We start from the raw sequence: 21,828 nt of genomic DNA on the forward strand, positions 1-21,828 counted from the left end.
TTTGTTTGTCTGCCTCGTAATAGATCTGGTGTGTTGGGAGTCCATCAAATTCATCTCTTATATGGGATACCTGCTTGTTTCCCTCGTTTTCCTGGCTTTCATCGGTCGGGTAGACATCTTCAACTACTCTGACATATCTTCTCGGGTTATGTCATCTTTGATGTCATGGGTGTTAGTCCTTGCAGTGCAGAGTGGTAGTGTGAGTTATGGTTGCTTAGCTTACCATAACTGGTGAATTTCTGGGGGTTTTCGGTTTACCATACTATAGATAGGTTGTGGTTAGTGCAAAGGAACTGTAACGCCCCTGTAACAAAAGTTTTTGCACTGAATTCGCTAGGTTGTTGTTAGGGCAAGGGAAGCATAACGTCCCTTTACCAACATTTTTCCAGTGATGTTGATAGGTTTTTAGTAGGGCACTTTGAGCAGAACCTTCCTGTAGCATAGTTTTTTCAGTAAGGGGGATACATTTTTAGTAAGGCAATTTAACCTTAACATCCCTTTAACAATATTTTTTGTTAGTGTATATATATATAAATAATATTAGCCATTCATAAATTACATATGAAAAAGGTATTTGTCTTTTGGCTGGCTCATGCCAACTCCTTGTTCTGTAACCTCCCCTGATGCCCTCAAGGATAAAAGACTGTTGTCATTTCTGGTGAGGGTAAGACATATGGTATTAGGTAGACCACATTTATTTTGCCGCACAGGACCTCGAAAAACATATATCCTACCCTGCCTTCAGCTTACTAACTAATAGTTGATCTAGCTGGGGCTTTACAGTGATTTCTTTTTGCATAATTTTATTTTATTTATTTATTCTACTGTTTATTGTGCGGCCCTAGTTCAAAAGCAGCAGGGCTGTACAAGGTTTGGGTAGCCAGCGTTTGGGCTTGCATCTTTTAACAGTAGCATAGTGCTGTGAGTTGCGTTCTATGCATCCACTGGATTAGTCGATTGCCAGGTGGTGTTGAAAAAGCCACGTTTTGAGAGATTTGCAAATTTGGAGAATTGTGGGGGCATTCTGAGTCCATACTGGGATTGTGTTCCTAAGGGTTTGTGCATGACATTGACAGATTGTTATTCAGTCCTGTCTTTGTGGACTAGTTGTGATTCAAGCCAGTTAGTGTATTTGCTGTGCAAGGAGCTTGTGGAACCAGATATGTGGAACTCAGCTGTCAGGTACGCTTCTGTCCCACTTGTGACTGTTTTTCGATGATACATGCAGACTTGAAAAGTATGCTAGCCTGGACAGGTAGCCAATGTAGTTTGCGTAGGGTGGAGGTGATTCTGTCAAATTCCGTGCACCCATAATATATACACAGCTGCTGTGGAGGTGTAAGATGATACCCTCTGCAACTGAATTATGGTGGTGTGTGTTGATTATGTTAGTGGTCTTAATTTGCATAAACCATGAGTCTTTTATGCCCTGAGAAACCGTGTAATAGATGGGATTGGCTTCAGAGCTGGATCTCCTCCTTGTTTGCAAATCTATTTGAGCCTTTTATGAGGCGTGGATCCAAATGTGATCTCAAGAACATGTGCGACGGGTTCTCTAGAACTCAGTGCTCTTCTTTGGGTTGTTAAATATGAACAATAATGTACTGAACGAGCCGAGAAAGTGAGGTGCACTTCAGTGAAAACCACTATAACCAGCTCTCTGAGCAGAACACGTATTTATAAGAGACCTGCTATCTGAAGTGGTGTTAGGTAGCTGCTGAACCATGGATGGCATTCATCACTAGTGACTTAACCCAGCTAGGATGGCTTGCGATCAGTAATAAGCCTCTGTGATATTGCTGCAAAGTGTTTCTTATGTGTATAGTGAACTGCACTGCTGCCCAATGTCTGTGCTGTGTTAAGTGGTTTTGCTTGACGTGGGAGGTGCACAAGCTCTGCTTGGCACTGCTGTTCAGACATGTAGTGCAGAAACAATAATATCAAACCCCTTGCAGTTGGCTGGTTGTTGGTGCCTTAAAAGGTCTGGGATGGTTTTGATATATTATGAAATAAGTAGAAAGCGAAAGAATTCTTCATACATTGGAGCACTACTTGGCATGTAGTGGGCTGATGATATCTCTGCATGTGGTCGCGCTCCCTGCATTGTGGTTGTTGTGGTGGCAGAGGGTGTGCATGGGCATTTGAGGCTGCACATTCCATATGATCACTGCACTAAAAATGTAGTGTACACATGGTGACTATACCTGACTAATGAGGCCTTACCTGGCAATGGTTGGCATTACTTGGGCATTTGCAGCTGCACTTTCCAAATAATGGCAAAATCAATACTTGTAAGGCTCTACCTTACATATGACTTTTGTATTTGGACTATGAGGCTTTATCTTGCATACTATGCCATTATTTGGGCTTTTGAAGCCGCACTAGCAATTTTCTGCCAGTACCCGAGTACATGAGTGTGTGCATGGCAATATAATAATAGACAAAGGACTCATCATGAATTGAGCGGTAGCCCTAAAAATGGCAGTAACGGAATTAGTGCCACCAATACCGTTCCGCTGGATTGGGAGTCAGAGCAAATACTGCTGCCCACAAAATGAAACAGCACTATTACAGCCACGCTATTACAGCCAGAGCTGTCACAGGCAGCGCTAATAGTGCCAACAGCACAAAGCACAATTACAGTCGTATCCCAAGTCCATGTATGGCAGTATTCATGCCGAAAACTGACGCTAATCGAGCCGAGATTTACCTCTAGCTGGCGATAAACACAGGTGACAGAAATTAAGCCAGAGGAGCACGCAATTCACACCAGAGAGCTACATAAGGCACACCTCTACCCCAAACACGGTTTCCAACACGATATTGCCATTATTCGCTGCAAGCTGGGACAGGCAACTGATCATACTGCGCTTGGATCTTGAGAAGCAGGATAACCAGGCCAGGGCAAAGGGAGCACAGGGGGGGGCAGAAGGAGGAGAACAAGCTAAGTAATGCGAGCACCCATCCCCAGGATCAGGCCATCTCCCTGTGTCCTCCCCAACACCTAGTTGATCACCCTGTACTGCCTCAACAGGCAGACCATAGCTGTGCTGCTCAGTAAAATAGAGGATGACCTAGGGAGCAGGAAAAACATCCAGACAGCCGTTCTCCCGCTGCTGAAGCTGGTGTCCCTACTACAATTCTTAGGCACTGGCACCTTCCAGCGGTCTAGGCCATGATGCACAGCATGGCACAGCCCGCATACTGTGCAGTGTTGGCCCAGGTGTTGGATGGCCTCCTGCGGCATGTGCATCATCACATTGCACTGCCCACCACGCCAGTCCGGGTAAATACCATTAAGGCAAACCTCTATGGCATAGCCCAACTGCCAAATGTAACAGCAGCCCTGGACTGCACCCATGGTTGCGCTGGTGGCCCCCCAGGCCCATGAAGCAGTTTACAGGAATCAGAAGCACTACCACTCCCTGAATGTTCAGTTGACCTGAGACCCCAAACTCATCATTGCGCACTGCTGTGCCTGCTACCCAGGTTCCACCCACTACTGCCAGGATACATGAAGAGGCACATATGTCCTGACAAGCAAATCAAATGCAAATGTAGTACCTGGGTGGCCCCTGCACCAACGTCAGATTACAAGCCAGGGAGCATGCACATGTTGGCCACATATGGACGGACATGCTGGCCAACACATACAACATCAATGCAAACCACACACATGACTACAGGTACCACAATGCATCAGGCTTGGACCAAAGCAATACCAAACAAATGCCAACATTGCATAGCCCAACTGCATACCTGCCAGTTCCACAGCCATGCACCCCTGTACACCCACCCTGCAATGTCACCCAAACGCCCCAAGAACAGTATGCAATGCCGATGGGAAACCCTGCATGCTACAATCCAGAGATCAATGCACAGGCCCAAGGCCACCCACAGGAACACATACCACCATCAGAGACATTACCAAACATCTACTACAATGTAACAGGGTGCATGTGAAGGCGAAACAATGAATGATACCTGTGACACAGCATGCAGAGAAATTGCAGAGGGACATGCGAGTATTCCCCATATTCCATGACATGATGTCCATTGCCCTGATACACAATGTTCATCCACCAACACACTTTTCCATTTTTTTTTTATGTCTATGACTCGCTTTGTAGGTGACTCCTGATACCTGCAGCTGGCCTGGCTGATGACCCCTGTGCGTGATCCACAAATCCTGCATGACATGGCATACAACCATGCACACAGCAGGACCCTTGTGTGCATTGAGCAGACCTTTGGACTCCTGAAGGCACATTGTTGCTGTCTAGATTGCACAGGTGGAGCCTTTATGTATACCAGTATATATAAGAAGACAAAGCTAATGTGCAGATGCTAGAGATTTAAAAATAATGATGATAACTCAAGGGTGGGGACCAGTCATGATTAAAAGATAGGTATCAATTTAAATAATTTGTTATAGAGATTAAAACATATAATTAAATAAAGTGGTCCACAATACAATACTTAACATCCAATATATAAAAAACAGGGGATACGTAACATGCTATTATAGCAAGTTAAAACAGGTTCACAGAAAAAAACAAACACAATTGGTACTTGTAAGGCAAATAGTGAAGTACCAGACTCTATTGAAATAAATGTGTCGTTGTAAAACTTCTTTCTCCTGATGAATGTTCTATACTAATGCCTTGATGAACAGAAACATGTCGAGACAACTCTCTGGACTATAAACAGAGATATAATTCTATGACACATTTATTTTAATAGAATCTGGTTTAACTTATCCTAGTCAGTGTCATACCGGGTCTCCTCTCCTTATAAGTAAGCCTTTATGTATGCACCTGAAAAAGTAGGGAAGATAGTGCTTGTGTGTGCTATGTTACACAACAGTTGTATAAGGTAGAATGTACCCTTACCCCCTGGTGTGGACATGGCACACCCAGAGGATGATGACATGGTGCCTGAGGAAGGTGTCGGACTAGGCAAAGTAAAAAATGACATCTGGGAAGGGAGACTGGCTCGCCATACACTGAATGACAATTTATTTTAAGTCATTTTCCTTGAAAAATCAATGTACCACTGTGTGACTTCTGTAAATAAACTCCACAGTGACACAATCAGGAATGTCCTCGCATTGATGTAGTTCAACTGCTTTATTCTAACTATGTGCCCCAATTACCCTCTTGCCCTCTCCTACCACCAACTCCCCAGCACACTATCCCCCTCCCCATCCCACCACCAACTCCCCAGCACACTAACCACCCTCCCCCTCCCACCACCAACTCACCAGCACACTATGCTCTTACCTCCACCAACTCCCCAGCATGCTATCTCTCTTCCCCACCCACCATTAACTCCTCAGCACACTATCCCACCTCCCACCACCACCAACTCCCCAGCACACTATCCCCCATCCCACCACCTACTCCACTGCATGGCCACTCAGGGCAATTAATGTCACGTCATTATTTCCATGGCCTTTTCCCACCCCTTCCAGCACTTGGTGAACTGGAGCACAGATGGCACAGAGACTGACAACTTGGCGTGGTCTGCTGGGAGTCCCCTGTTGGTGTTGTGGAACTTGATGGAATGGAGCCAGGCCCCAGGAGCTGTTTGCGTACCAACACATTACTGTGCTGGATTGCCTCAGCAAGTGCTGATTCGACTTCCATCATCTATCTGACCCTATGGCTAAATGCCATCAGTGCAGCCGTACTGGCAGTGATCACTCTCTGTGTCCTTGCGGTGTCCTGCGCAATCCAGCGTGTGGCCCCCTGGCTGCTGCTGCTTTGGAGATGGTCTGTGCTGTGGGCTCATGACAGGGGAGCCATATGACGGTGTGTCGCTGTCCAGCTCCGGTGTATGTGTGCGCGGCTGCAGAGTGGGCACTTAGGGGTCTGTCCACACTCTTGCTGGTGGACTAGGTTCCCTGGTGTGAGGCAGGGCTGTTGGCGGAGACTGTGACCTGGTGTTGTTTGCACTTCTGCATATTATTTGACCGGGCCGCTGTCTCCCTGTGTCACCACAGTCATTCTGCTAGGTGGTTGTGACCTACATGGTGGTGCCCGCAGCTGCGGATGTGGGTGCAGCTGCCATTGCTGAGCTCCAGGTGGGCTGCGGTGTGGGACTGGTCCTGCTGAGATGCAGTGTGCCCTGGCTGGACATCTGCCCTAGCCTATCAACCACTTTGCAGGAGGGTGGTGGACATGGTGGTGGTACTGGCGGGTCCTGAGGGCTTAGATGTCAAAATCCCAGATGGGCCTGCCACCTCATCATAATCGGATGCCTCTGGAGTTGCTTGAGTGCTTGTAGGTGACATAGGCTTCAGGCTTCATTCCCCCATCTGTTTTGGCATGCACGGCATTCATTACATGGTGCTGAGTAGCATCCCCAGACAATTGGGCTGATGTGCATAGTTGGTCAGGGTTGTTTGCATGTGGGTTCACAATGATGGAGACAGATACGGATATGGGTGTGTGTCACATGGCCAGTTGGTCTTTGGCCTGTGTGTGGGGATGGCAAGGCATCCTTGATGGGGCAGCTGTTGTCTGGCATGCACAATTTGGGTACCCATGCACACACTTCCCCTCCACAGCTGGCACTCTAATTGGGGGGTGGCATGCTACATGTTACTGGCAGATCCCTGTGGGGGATGGCTGCTGTCGTTGTTGGCTGATGTGGCACCCACTCTATGCACCCTGACACCATGGCTAGCTCATGGGTATGTCCACTGGGGCATCTTGTGCTAGCCTGTCATTGATGCATGCACATGTGCTTCGGGGGGGTGACTCACCTCCTGCCTCCAGGCGGCTGGCACCCAAATCTGCAACCCCAACTCCCTCGATGGCCTCCATTTCTAGCACTATGATGCACTTCTCCTACCAGGCAGTGAGGACCAGTGGCTCCACCGTTCCTCTGCGAGTTGCCATGCTCTCCCACCTGTGTTGGGATAGCAGTCCGCTCACCCTGACCCTCAGGTCATTCCAGCGCTTCCTACAGACCTCCCCAACATGGGGGACACTGACCACCGCTGTCACCTTCTGGCTTATGGAATGCCAGATGGTGGTCCTCCGCTATCCTGCTGTTCTGCGCTGTCTGGGCCCATACAGATCATTATGGTGTGCAACCACCTTATCTGCAATCACCACCAACTCCCCCTCACAGAATGTGGGTTTTATTGGCCAATCCTGGGCACCCTTGCCTCTCACCCTCTCCTGGGACATTCTGTCTTGTTTGCAGGCCTGGATGGCTACAGGAAGTGGAGATATTTGATGTATTGTGCTTTTCAAAATGGCCACCACAATGCTTCCAGTTCTAGCAGTGATGCAATTTCCACCAGCATTATTAGCGCTGGTTTTGGCAGCGTTAACTCTATTTGCACCAGTGCTCGGGTGGTAGCCCTTATTTTGGTGCAATTACTGCCAGGCGCTATTAGCATTACAATCGGAGTCAGGGCGTGTTCATGCCAGGTTGTGAAACAGTGCTAAAACTGCTGCACAACCTGGCGGGAATGCTATTTCTGCTCAGTGGAAATTGAGCTGGTTTAGCGGCCAACTCGTCATGAGGCCCATAATGTGTTTGGGCATTAGAAACTGCTGTTCTCATATGATTTCAGCATCTGAACATGTGCATCCATGCCTGCTGACGAAGACTATACCTGGCATGTGAGCCTATACATGGCATAAAATGGCAGTAACTGCCTACCCTAGTCTTTAATGGCTCATGAAGGCAGTGCCTCTGGCCTCTGCTGCGTGTCCCACCCAAAAATAATGACTGCATCGCTGCAAATAACAGCAGCATTCTATTTAAAACATAGTTGGTAATTAACATAACTTTTTGTTTCCTTAGCTCACTTTTTGTGGTTTTTTTACCCATCTCCTAAAAAATGTCGTTTTTTTATATCAGTGATGTAATTTGGGTAAAAACTCTGAATAACATCACATCGGGAGACATAATGAGGATTAAAAGATCATATGATGCGTTGTCATTGGGTGTGGATGCCACATACTCTACCATGGGAACTTTGACATCCTGGAAATAGGGGATAGGAGGAGCCCCAAAATATCCCCAGGAGTGGGTGGACAGGGAGATGTAGGAGGTAATGGAAGATAGAGAAATAGCCCAGGAGTAGTGGGGTGAGAATGTATTGGTGAGGGAAGCTGTGCAACAATCACAGGACTGTATGTGTATGGCAGATGTAGGGAAAGCATCATAATCAGTCCATGGTGGGGAAAGAATTAGGGGAAGCCACAGACCTAGCCCGGGAGTGAAAGAGTGTTAAGGTGGTGGGAGCAGCATTAGTACCAGCCTAGGAGTGGAGGGCTCTAAAACCATCACAAGAGTGGATGGGGTTGTATGAGACAACATACAGCCAGCACTGCCGAGGGTGAAGAGGATTAAGAGTAGGGTAGGGGAAGCCACATACCTAGGCACCAGGAATGGTGGGGGATGGTGTAATGAAATGACTACTGCTCTGTGGGAGTACAGGGATGAGCAGTGGCAAAACCGCCTACTCAGCCCAGCACTATTTCTAAACTAGCAGTGATCCCAATCATAAAGATGAAACAACCACAGCCCGGAAGGTATACCTCCTTAGTCTTTTTTGGTAGGGCAGGTCGAGGACAGGCTACATCCTCAGGAGGGGTGTGAGCTGATACAGTTGCAAAACAATTAAAAATAGTACTGTGGTACCAAAATAAAAGAATGCTTTATCAAGGTTCTTGAAAAATAGGGACTTTAATAAAAAGTAACAATGTGCACGGCTAACACTACAGACTGTGATGAATCTAAGGATGTCGTCCCTTTACCCCTAGGGGAAACCTTTCCCATGGGACCAGGGCAGTGCGTCCACAGTACAATAATCCCCCTGGGGCGGTACAGTGACGTAGGATCACATGGGAAAGGAAGCCCCCTATGGGATTGGGGACGACTATTCTCAGGAGACGAGGTATGCCCGCGCTTCAGTATCAGCAACCCCTTCTCCAGTAATAAATCTCCACCTCCCTAGCCAGAGTCAATATGTTCTATTGCTAAATAAGTCAGATTAATATACTTGACAGGACTGAAATACCAACTAAGTACTTTGCATTGGGTTTTAAAAGAAATACTGTCAAGAAGAAGATGACCGAGAGTCCGAGGATCACTTAGAGGATCAATGTGAGGGGTCTAGTTTCTCATAGGATGCCATTGGCTGAAAGGAAAGCAGCAAACCAACGTGGGAGTTCAAAATGAGCTCAGCTGGGATGCAAATGGAGAACTTTACACCAAAGAGGAACTGCGGTACCCGCGTACTGGGCAAGTGGACGAGAGCCGAACGAGAAGCTGTGAAGAGAGGGAAAGGAGAACACAAACCTGGTCCATGCTGAAAGGGTCATTTGCGATGCTGCTGAGACAAATCTCTAGGTAACCTTAACCTAGGCCCTGGCAAAGCATCGTCTAGGAGAGCTGCACAACCAGGCAGAGTGAGATGTCTGGAGAGTCGCTGCAGACCCTGCTGCGCACCCGAACAATACCGGAGCATTCAGGAGCAATGCAGCTGCTCCGTAAACATTGGTACATACAACAAAATAGCGAACAGGTACGCGGGTTACCTGAGAGGTGTAGGAAGTCTCAGGAAGCAATGGGGCGAAGAGAGAAGGTGGAACAAGAGGGTCTGTGACACGCACCTCTTTGAAGTGGGTCTGGAACCCCAAGGAATTAAGATGATTGGAGACCCTAAAGAAACATTACAAGACTGGGACTCGTACCTCTTTGAAAGGCAAAGAGTCAGAGGGTCTGGGACCCAGAGGACAACCAAGAGAGAAGACCTCTTTGGAAGTCAAAGAGTAAGAGAGCCTGAGACCCTGAGAACAGTTGAGAGAGAAGAGTTATTTCTTTGGCAGGAGAGTGAACCAAACAGATACAGCAGTGAAGTGTGAGTCTGGAACCCGCTCCCATATGGGAAACCAAGAATAAGAGGGTCTGAGACCCTAATTGAAGAAAGAGTGAACAAGAGAATGGTGTACGCTTGGCAGGAGAGTAACCCAAGCTGTTCATATCTTTGCGATTCTGAAACCGCACCCACACAAGAAGCTGAGAATAAGGGTGTCAAGGACCCTGAAAGTGAAAAGGACATAGGACATAATCCTAAACTTGGTAGGGAAGTGTACCAAGTTTAGGAGTTTAAAGAATGGTAAATCTGAGAAGAATATAGTTGTGGATTATCCAGGGACATTTATCTGAAAGGATATATGGCTCAAAAGCCCAAATGGAATGAAAGTAGAAGTCTAGGGGAAAAGAAAACAACCTTAACCTTGAAAACTGATATTCCGATATTTATGATCATTGTTTATCTCATCACCTTTTTGCCGAAGAGACTGGGAACTTTTCGGTTCAAATCAAGTACCATGAACACTTTACTTGGGGAAGAGGTCATCCTTGCACAGTTAGTTTAAGTTATTAGTGTTAGGGACTGAAGTAAGCTTTTGAGACATGACATTGAGAGACCTTTTCGTTTTGGACATTCTGACAGTTACACAAATGTTCTCTGAGGCAGGGAACCCCCTCTTAGATTTAGAGAAAGACAGACATTTTTCCAACCCTTTCTGATTAAATCCTATACCCAAAATGATGGCACCCCTGTGTCTGAGCCTTACTTCTGCACACTTACAAGACACACCCATTTACAGGAAACATAGAGAATGGAGACTTTGAGAGTAAAGGGCACTCTGGGTTGATAGGCAGCGGTTGTCAGGCAAAATGATGTTCACAGGAATGTCAATGTTCAAGGATATGCCTTTAAAAGGTAACAAAGGGGGGCTTAAATGGCACTGTGGTCCTTCAAGGTGGACCGGGGGAACAGAGACCCTTCAAATAAATGATGTTTCTTGTCTTTTTGGCACAACAGCGTGCTTCCCCAATAACTAGTCAGCATGGAGTCTGTTTTTAGCATGAGCATCGGGTTGATCGAGTTGGTATGTATGACGGGTGGGTAAAATGTTTTCTGGCGTTTGAGTTGTTTGCTTCCATGGACTCAAGCTGTCAATTAATTTGAGATGGGGTGATCTGCTTCAATAGGTTGAGTCTGCTTCGGTTGACACTTAGGACGGGTAAGTGGCTGGGGGAACTTAGAGTGCCAAAAGCAGCACTGTGAGTCCTTTAGAAGCTCAAAGTGAGTAGAGCACAGTAGAGACACCTCAAAGATGTTGTGAGGCTGGAATCAGGGCTCTGGTCTGCTTCTGGATTTAGGAGTTGATGGGAAGGCCAAATCAGCATGAGTCCACTGTTCCCTACATTCCACTCCCGGAAGGTTTTCTGGCACCAGGAGCAGGATCCTGATTTTAATGCACAGGCAGCAGAGAATATATGAACAGAGGGCGGGGGGGGTGTCCCACCCTCTGGTATTTCAATATTTGCAATAATTTAATGCAGAAACATTAAATGGAAGCTGGAGTGATCAAAACAGAAAATGAACACAAACTTATGTGGTCTTAAACACTGTCTGCAACAATAATCAACATCACAAACAATATCACGGACACAGTAACAAGACTCCAGCCTTCCCGCTAGCTCCGGAGCTCACAAGGATTCCTCTTGCGTTTGCCGACTACTGCTGCCAAACCGCACCCTACCGAGATGGTTACCAGCCCAGGATAAGGACGCTTGCCATTCCCTGAAGCTACCTCCCCTCAACGAGCCCTGCACACCAACGCCGGTACCATCCTTTCTTTTAATCGAGCTTTATCTTCGAGAACGTTACTGCACCGCCCCACAGGGCTCGTCAATTAGCAGACAAAGTGAGACCTACAATCATTTTGAGCACCCCAGCTCACTCACCCTAGAGGGGCCATGATGCCCCCCTAATCTGCTGCTCTTCACACTTCAGAAAGGCTTCTCACCCACTTTTGGAGCACCCAGCAAGAGAGACCTGTTTTTGGCCCTAGAAGAAGGCTCCCATCCCATCGAGCCGAAAAGTCAGTGTTAAGACGGATTTCTGAACTCTGTCCTGGAGGGGCAGAGGTTCAGAAGGCTAGCCTAGTTTCTTGGAACAGGGTAACCTCTGGACAAGCCAGACCAATCAGGGTAGCGATCGCGGCGGTCAAGACTAGGTCTCAAGAGGGGTGAGGGTGACTGAAAGCCGGCAATGAGCACACAAAGCAAGGACACTTACAAATTACTCCAAGCAGGTGTTATATTAAAAATATATACACATTTATTACAAGGCCTTTGTAACATTGACCGTAGCGAGAAATCACAATAAAACTCAAGTAAACCAACACATACCAAACCAATACAATATATATACAAATACAAACGAGTCTAACGAGTTAGACACACGAAATGTGTAGACCACCTAGATGGGGAGGAAAACAGGCAGTGCGAATAATAATTAGACCCAGTCCGCCTTCAGAGGCACCTAATTAAAAGGAAGTCCAAGCCCTACGAAGAGTGGAGCCTTGTGCTCAAAAGTACCTGCACATGCTGGTGCCAACGGGCAAAAAGGGGAGTCTCTTCGAGGGAATCAGGCAGTTTGGTTTGGTGAACAAATGAAGATGAACAGAGCTCCGCGACTCAAGCGCAGCCTCCACTGTGGGCAGAAGCAGAGCGTGAGTACGGAAAGGCGTGCTGTTAAACACAGCAAGGAAAAGCTATGGGCTCCTGCAGGAGGGCGACCAGTTCCTAGCATTGCTACTCACCGGTCCCCGATGCAAGCAGACCCAGGCTTCTCTGCGTCAGTTTCAGTGCAGGCAGGTTCAGATAGGAGCAGGGGACGTCTCGTCGTCGTGTAGATTCCGCAGCAGCAGAAGTTGAGTTGAGGACGTCCCAAACGCAGTGGACCCGCACAGTTTGTTACCACAGCAGGGCAATGGAGTGGCCGTGTGTATTTCAGCCAAATGTACACTACTCACTTCAGACCTGGGAATGCCAAGTGTACGAATCGTGTGAGAGTGACAAGGACTCGTAACACAACACAACCTGACGGCGGTTACAGAGCAAGACTCCTGGGTAGGCTGGTCAGTCTGCTGGATGGCCCAGAGACACTTCCGAAGGCTTACGTGCAGGAGATGGTGAAGATGCCGAGAATAGTTGTTCCCACTATTTCAAGGGGTCAAAGTACCAGTACAGGCCTTCTCGTTCGATCAGAGGTAGAAAGGGTTTCACAAAGCAACAGCAGTGCAGAGGAGCAGTCCTTCAGCAGGTCACCAGCGATTCCTCGGTTCAGCCTCGTGGTTGAAGGATACTTGGCTCCAGTATTCCTTTGTTCGTAAGAACTCAGGAGATAGACCTGGTGGTGGTGTTTCCAGCCCCCTCTTATCCACGGTTCCCTTCGCGCGAAAACAGAGGGGACCCAATGGGAGATCTGCTCACAAAACACTCACACCATACGTGGACCTATCACGGACCACGGAGGTCCCAGGCATTCACACCACCCTAGACTCTCTGGCACCCAGGATGTGTTTTGGGACCAGACATCCCAGCCCACATCCTGGAGGCACACACAAGGCCTGTAGAAGCCAACAAAAGCATCTGTGTTTCACTGGAAAGTACATGCCCAAATAAGGAAGGCCCCGGGTCGGCTCGACCTGGGGAAGGTGAAGACAGCAAGACGGTCAGCGGACAGGACAACGAGCCTCGTGGTCTGGCCATTTTGGGAGCCAGGCCACCATTTTGGGCTAAGCGCGAGAAACGCGCCTAAACGCCAAAAGGAGCTCAAAAACACAAAGAAACGATCTCTGCCACCAGTCCCGTCCGTTATTCACTTGCACCGTTCGATAACAATCCCAAGAGAGTATCTAGGGCCTGTAGTAGACTAGAGACCCAAAGAGAGCAGTAACTCATCTTACAGTGCCCTCTTGTGCCATGTTGCGCAAAAGCTGCAACATGATAAAAGAACTACGGAAAACAACGTTTCCCGGTACTGACTGTCTTAAGGGCATGTCAGTTTCCCCATAACAATGGAGCGAAAGCCCAGAGGAGTGCGGCAGAAGGCGGCACTTCTCTGGCAAAGTATAGATCCTGGTGAAAACAACAGCAAAAAGTTTAGGGGTTGCCACATGGAAGGAAAATTACCCACAATTAAGAAATCTTTCCTAACAGCCAGCAGATGCCGTGCCCCCACTTTGGCCAGCGCAACAGTCTGCCACCACATCTCTAACCTTAGGTCTAGACGTCGACCTACCCATAGGTTATCCTTCTGCCGGGCACAGGTGAACCTCCTCAGAGGCCTCCCACTCAATTGAGACTCAGACTTAAAATAAATACACAATCCAATACGGTTGTCATAATGCACCATTACATAATATGTAATTATGTTTATGATGTTTAACTTACAAAGTGCTTGTTTGTTGATTATTATTACAGACCGTGTTTACGACCATATAACTTTGCGTTCATTTTCTGTTTTGATCACTCCTGCTGAAAGTGGCAAGCAGATCTTTGCTCAATTTTGTGCTCAAAATACACTGTGAGCTACCACAATGGCATTAATGTTTATCTTTGAGCTGGCCCACTGCCAGATATTTGACTTATCTAGAACATGTATAAACATCTAAAAAAAAAAATCTAACAGCTTAATAATAAAGAGCTGCAGAAATATTACAGTTTTCTATGTGTATTGGTAGGCTGCATACCTATGAGACAAAGATGGCCTTGCCCCACTGGATCAATGCAAAGGTATACATGTTTCTGCATTAAATAATTGCAAAGATTGAAATACCAGAGGGTAGGACACCCCCCACCCCCTTTTCATATGTTCTCTCAGCCCATTGTCCTCCCCGCTGTCTTTTGTTACCTTCAGGCAGTAGAGAAGCCTTAGTCCATAGCAGTTTCTGCCCAAATGTGCCTTGAGATAGTTAGGGAACAGAGATTGCCTCTCCCTTGGAGTCTTCTGTTTTCACATCTATGGCAGAAGACATACGAATAGACTATATTCCCAAAAGTGTTCCAGGAAATCCTTCTGGTCTTGAAGTTCAAAGATGAATAAATTAAGGGATGGGTTTCCTTTCCTTGTAAAGGCAAAATGCTACAGCAGATTGGACCAAAGCAGGCCTGTTTCCAGGGGTCCATTCCACACTTTTGTAACATGTGTCCTTTGCTTTCTGACATCATATGCATAGTGCTTTGTCTGCAGGACTGTAGAAGCCAACAAAAGCATCTGTGTTTCACTGGAAAGTACATGCCCAAATAAGGAAGGCCCCGGGTCGGCTCGACCTGGGGAAGGTGAAGACAGCAAGACGGTCAGCGGACAGGACAACGAGCCTCGTGGTCTGGCCATTTTGGGAGCCAGGCCACCATTTTGGGCTAAGCACGAGAAACGCGCTTAAACGCCAAAAGGAGCTCAAAAACACAAAGAAACGATCTCTGCCACCAGTCCCGTCCGTTATTCACTTGCACCGTTCGATAACAATCCCAAGAGAGTATCTAGGGCCTGTAGTAGACTAGAGACCCAAAGAGAGCAGTAACTCATCTTACAGTGCCCTCTTGTGCCATGTTGCGCGGAAGCTGCAACATGATAAAAGAACTACGGAAAACAACGTTTCCCGGTACTGACTGTCTTAAGGGCATGTCAGTTTCCCCATAACAATGGAGCGAAAGCCAAGAGGAGTGCGGCAGAAGGCGGCACTTCTCTGGCAAAGTCTAGATCCTGGTGAAAACAACAGCAAAAAGTTTAGGGGTTGCCACATGGAAGGAAAATTACCCACAATTAAGAAATCTTTCCTAACAGCCAGCAGATGCCGTGCCCCCACTTTGGCCAGCGCAACAGTCTGCCACCACATCTCTAACCTTAGGTCTAGACGTCGACCTACCCATAGGTTATCCTTCTGCCGGGCACAGGTGAACCTCCTCAGAGGCCTCCCACTCAATTGAGACTCAGACTTAAAATAAATACACAATCCAATACGGTTGTCATAATGCACCATTACATAATATGTAATTATGTTTATGATGTTTAACTTACAAAGTGCTTGTTTGTTGATTATTATTACAGACCGTGTTTACGACCATATAACTTTGCGTTCATTTTCTGTTTTGATCACTCCTGCTGAAAGTGGCAAGCAGATCTTTGCTCAATTTTGTGCTCAAAATACACTGTGAGCTACCACAATGGCATTAATGTTTATCTTTGAGCTGGCCCACTGCCAGATATTTGACTTATCTAGAACATGTATAAACATCTAAAAAAAAAATCTAACAGCTTAATAATAAAGAGCTGCAGAAATATTACAGTTTTCTATGTGTATTGGTAGGCTGCATACCTATGAGACAAAGATGGCCTTGCCCCACTGGATCAATGCAAAGGTATACATGTTTCTGCATTAAATAATTGCAAAGATTGAAATACCAGAGGGTAGGACACCCCCCACCCCCTTTTCATATGTTCTCTCAGCCCATTGTCCTCCCCGCTGTCTTTTGTTACCTTCAGGCAGTAGAGAAGCCTTAGTCCATAGCAGTTTCTGCCCAAATGTGCCTTGAGATAGTTAGGGAACAGAGATTGCCTCTCTCTTGGAGTCTTCTGTTTTCACATCTATGGCAGAAGACATACGAATAGACTATATTCCCAAAAGTGTTCCAGGAAATCCTTCTGGTCTTGAAGTTCAAAGATGAATAAATTAAGGGATGGGTTTCCTTTCCTTGTAAAGGCAAAATGCTACAGCAGATTGGACCAAAGCAGGCCTGTTTCCAGGGGTCCATTCCACACTTTTGTAACATGTGTCCTTTGCTTTCTGACATCATATGCATAGTGCTTTGTCTGCAGGAAGTGGGTGGGGGACAGGAATTGTAGAGAGCCCTAGCACAAACTAAGATGGTTCAACCCCTCTGTCAGCCTACACCTCTCCCCTGGCTACTCTAACTCCACCCCTTTCCCACTTCTGCCTACTTCAAAAGGTCTCCAGTAATTATCACCCTGGTGGGAGAGTGGGTTTGTCATGCCAGAACTGTCTTTGCAGCATCAGTTCACAGGGATGGTTTCCGGACCCTGGAGTAGGGGTGATTGAACGTTCCGCCAATGAACCCAAAATGCAGAATTCGCACTTGGAATCAACTTGCGCTCATACCATGTATTCAGCATTATGGTTCCACCGCCAGCCAACTTTTACATAATTTTCTGTAGTTTTGTGCGGACCACAGTGTTTCCTTCTCATGTTGATTTCGGTTAGCGTGATGAGAAATTTCGACAGGGATTATTTTTCAATCTTTGTGCAGTTCTTTTTCGATCCATACTAATTTTGTGTTGAGGCACAAGAAACTATGCACACTTTTTTTTAAACCGTGCTAGGTTCGTACAGTGGCAGGAGAAACTTTGCATAGCTTTTTTTCGCTTTGTGCCAGGTACTTGTAGCGGCATGAGAAACTTTGTGCCTCTCTATTCGATTTGTGCTAGGTTAGCGCAGCAGCACAAAATACTGTGTGTGGTTATTTTTCAATCCCTTCTAGTTTTGCATTGTGGCATGAGAAACTTTGCACGTTCTTTTCTAACTGTGCTTGGTTCCCGCCACGGCCCGCAAAACTTCATGCAGCTTTTTGTTTGATTTGTGCTAGGTATGCACAGCGGCAACAGAAACTTTGTGCTACTCTTTTAGATCCATGCTATGCTCACGAGTGGCATGAGATACTTCACGTGGCTCATTTTGGATTGCGGAATGGCACAAGAAACTTTGTGCCACTCTTTTTAATACTAGTTGGTGGCGGAAAACTGCATTGGGGTGAAACGGATGCTTCTGTGGCTGGTAGAACAGAATTTGACAAATTCGCCCAGCCCAACCTGCGAGGAAGGTGTTGGCCTTCCTCAGGGGTAACTGATGATCAGCTTCCTGGGCAATGTCCCACATGGTTGTTGCGCAGACATCCAGGCAAGACAGTTAATATTCACCATCCCTGTAGTGATGGAAGCACTGCTCATATGACATCCATATTATGTGGCGTTTAATTGTGTGAATCCAGTAGCCACCATGTCATTTCCAGACATGGCTTTAACTAACAATTTATTTAACATGCCATCAGGCTGACCAGGGTACACAATTATCATGTTTGAATCAGATGTATAGTTGATTAAAAAGGCAGCTCTGACTGTTGGAACTTTGTTTTCAAGCAGCATCGGAAGCACATGTGAACTTTGGGCTTGTCCTGCTGCCACTGCCAAGTAGATGCTGGATGTCTGGATACTGGTCACTAAGAATTGACATGTTTTTTGGCATGGGGCAATGGGGAAGGCAGTCTGATTAGCAGTCCTCCCTTTCACAAACAGAATTACCCAAATCCTTTTTTTACTAAAAATGAAAAATAGCTAAGGATTTTTCTCCTCTGCAGGTGGCATTCCATCGCAGATGAATACATGTTTTCTGAGGCATAATACAAGGGGTGACAACTGGAATGTCTCAGCCAGTGCCTCCTCTTTCTTCTCTGCAGCTCCCATATTCCCTCCGCAGCAGTTATCACCCCTGCTGCCTCCAGCACTTCAACAGTCCTTTAAAGTATTCTTGTCAAGCTTCGCATGCACAGTGTATCTTGTTCTACTTTCCTCTCATCTATTTGCCACCAAATAAACCCTAAATTTGCTTAAACTCACAGTACTTGGACTGTATAAAATCATCTCGTCAAATTGGATTATTGTTACAGAACAAATACAAATGCAAGGCGCTCCACAACAATGGATACGGCGCTGCAACTCAGAAACTAATATAGGCTAATTCCATTCTGGAGCGCTCATATATATCAGAGGCGACAAGGTAATGGGGATCTGTTACGGGCACGGAGGAAGACTGCAGGAAAAGAATATTGCTAGCCATGAAGATCATTTTTTAGAACAAACCTCAGCAACTGGATTAAAAAGTTGCCTTGTCGCATTATTAGTCTGTAAAGAGAGGAAAAATGTCAGTGAGTAATGCATTCATACCCTGTAGCTTTGTTGAAGATGTTTGAGTGGGGTGGTGGGCTTTGGTTATATAATGAGAGCAAAACGATGGGTATCCCCTGAACCGTGGACTGGGGGAGCAATATATGTAAAAGAGCATGGCAAAGAGTCACACGGGTAAATACAACAATTATTCAATTGATAATTGATTCAGATAAGTGTGGAGGGGAAAGAGGCTCAGTCAGATGAACAAATACAACATCATATTTTATTATCAAAAACATCATAATAGAATAAAAAAGTTTTTTACATTCACACAGTAACATCTTAAAATACATATAAATGTATATCAACACTGAAAAAATCTAGAAAAATATATCTAAAAGCAACCTATCAGATACTGCTGGATGTAATTCATATCCATCTATATTTCATGAGCAGTATATACTAATCAATATGAAGGTGCTATCAACAAAAGTGCTAAGTGCCTACTAAGAGTACATGATTACAGAGTATCTTCAAAAACGTAGTTTCACCAACAAAGTGAATCTAGTTTGGTCATAAGAACTGATGGTCGTTTTCATCAGGGCGCACAATTGAACTGACATCTAATATTGGAAAACCCCTGACATTTATATTGGCATACAAATTGTAGTTAAACCAATAGGTCCCATAGTTGCACAGATGTTGTACTTCAAATTATATTATGGACAGTGCAATGATTGCTGATAGTCTTCTCTCAGAGCAAACATAGGCAAGGAAACAGATGCATGGCAAACAGAGCAATCATCACAATCAGGAACTCATGGATAGAACAAAGCACGAGGCAACCTTTCCAAAAGGGGTCCAATAATCCCGACAGACTCTCACAGTAAACTCAGCAGAATTCCTGGGGATCTGCTGGTTTGTCTGACCATTGGAAACTCTTGCACAAGTTTAAGGTGAGACTGGAAAATCTTTGGAAGAATTTCGGCCACATTTGATAGTGCAGGAGCACGTGTCCGGGCAGGGTAGTTTCTAGGCAAGTAAAAATACGTATGGATTCGTATCCTTAGAATGTGCGCTATGACCACTCTGTTGTTATTATGAGATGGCTAGCTGCGTCACCTGTTCCCCAAGGCCAACCCAAAAAGGCCTTGATTAGATAATAGTACAACAAGATAGTTGGAAATGGTGTTTCGCGCTTTGCCACTTTAAGTTAGAGAAGCATGTAGTTGGTACCATAACTGACTCCAATGCGATGTCAAAGTCTAATAAATCACGTATCATTTGGTTTGTCCACGATTGTATTGATATGAGTTAATACTTCTTCGTATTGGAGTCAGTTATGGTATGCATAGCAGATTCGAACAAGACTGTCCTTTAGGATGACTAAGATCGAAACACGTGTCCGCTGACCTTCTGTGACAATAAATGATCTATTTGAAGATTTGTACACATGATATAATGAACTCATTTCTGTACCAACTATATGCTTATCCAACTTAAAGTGGTAAAGCGCAAAACACCATTTCCAACTATCTTGTTGTACTAGTTTCTAGGTAATACAGGCATTACAGTGACCAGGCAAACAATGTGCCTCTCACATGCACTCACTTCCATACAGCAAACTCTGTTTCTCCACATAGCCATTCCCCAGTCTATTGTATATTTCACATTTCCCAAACTCTCTCCCTTCGTTGTTCTTACTGATTTTTTCCTCCATCTCTGTCTATGTCAGCTGTCTACCATCATTACACACAATGGGCCTCATTATGAGTCAGCTGGTCCGAAACAACGGTGGCAGTAAATCCACCGCCACCGTTGTTTCCGGACCGGCTGATTCCGAGTCCTGCAGGCAGCAGGTGTCACTCCCACCAGGTCTGACCTGGTCGGAAGTAACACCACCGGCCTGCAGGCAGACATGGAAACACAGGCACCGTCATAGACAGAACAAGTGTTTCCATGGTCCCCACGCCCATGGAGTCCTATGGAACTCCATGGGAATGGGGATTTACAGAATTCTGCCTCCGGAATTACAGGGTCATCAGGGTTGTAAAGCCCCCGTGATTCTGGCAATCACGGAGGCGGAATGGTATTACCGGTCCGGCGGCAGCCTGCCAGTTTTTCCCGGCACGGCTACCGCTGGACTCATAATGAGGGCCAATGTCTCAAATAGTTTTTTCTTAGACCACCCCCATACCCTCAATGCTCTACATAGTTCCTTCCCTTCCTTTCTCACACTCGATCATTCGCTACTGCCAGCACTCCCCAGGCTCGTTTCTACAGTGTGCTTTCTTTATTATGTGACACTTGTCTTCACCTCCCTTCAACTGCTTGTCTTACCTCTTTGCTTTTCTCTCATTTTCTCATTCTCACTTACTTTGTTTCGCTGTTTTTATGTTCTTTGCCTTCTCATCTTTAACCACATCATGTCTGTTGCCGCTCTTTCACTCAGTAGCCTCCTCTTGCCGGTCAGCCTCCTGTCTCCTTCCCACCCCTGCTCGCTTTGCTTTCTTGTTAGTCTATTTTGCTTTTGATATTTTTATCTGCCCCATTCAGGCTTTTAGCACCTCCTCGGTTTTCCTTCCTCGCCTCTGCCAAGTCTCTCCTTGGGGGCTAATGTTCACCTCACCTTCCCAAGGACTCCAGGGTCCCCACCGAGTTAGTGTACATTTAGACTAAGAAAGAGGTATTCATGTTTGGGAAGCTTGATAAACCAAGGCATTGCTGTCTGTATGTGAGAGTGCTTCAAGGGTGACAGTGAAAAAGCAGGTGGGGGGTGCAGCTCATCCATAATGGGTGGGTGGGCGCCGACCCTCCAGTGTTCTCCCCTCGCCCATTATGGAGGATCCGAGCCAGTTCAGTGTAAACACTGAGTGCTGATCAGCTGCTTTCTGCAACTGAGGGAGCACTGCCATCTAGACACTTATTACTGTGACATTACATGTTTTTACTGGGTTTCTTTGATAAGGAAAGCATGATAAGTGTTATTAGGTGGCTAGACTTTCATTTTCGTGCACTCAGTCTATTTGTGTTGC

Source organism: Ambystoma mexicanum, chromosome 10, assembly GCF_040938575.1.
Source record: "Ambystoma mexicanum isolate Mex_15411 chromosome 10, UKY_AmexF1_1, whole genome shotgun sequence".
Taxonomy (NCBI): Eukaryota; Metazoa; Chordata; class Amphibia; order Caudata; family Ambystomatidae; genus Ambystoma; species Ambystoma mexicanum.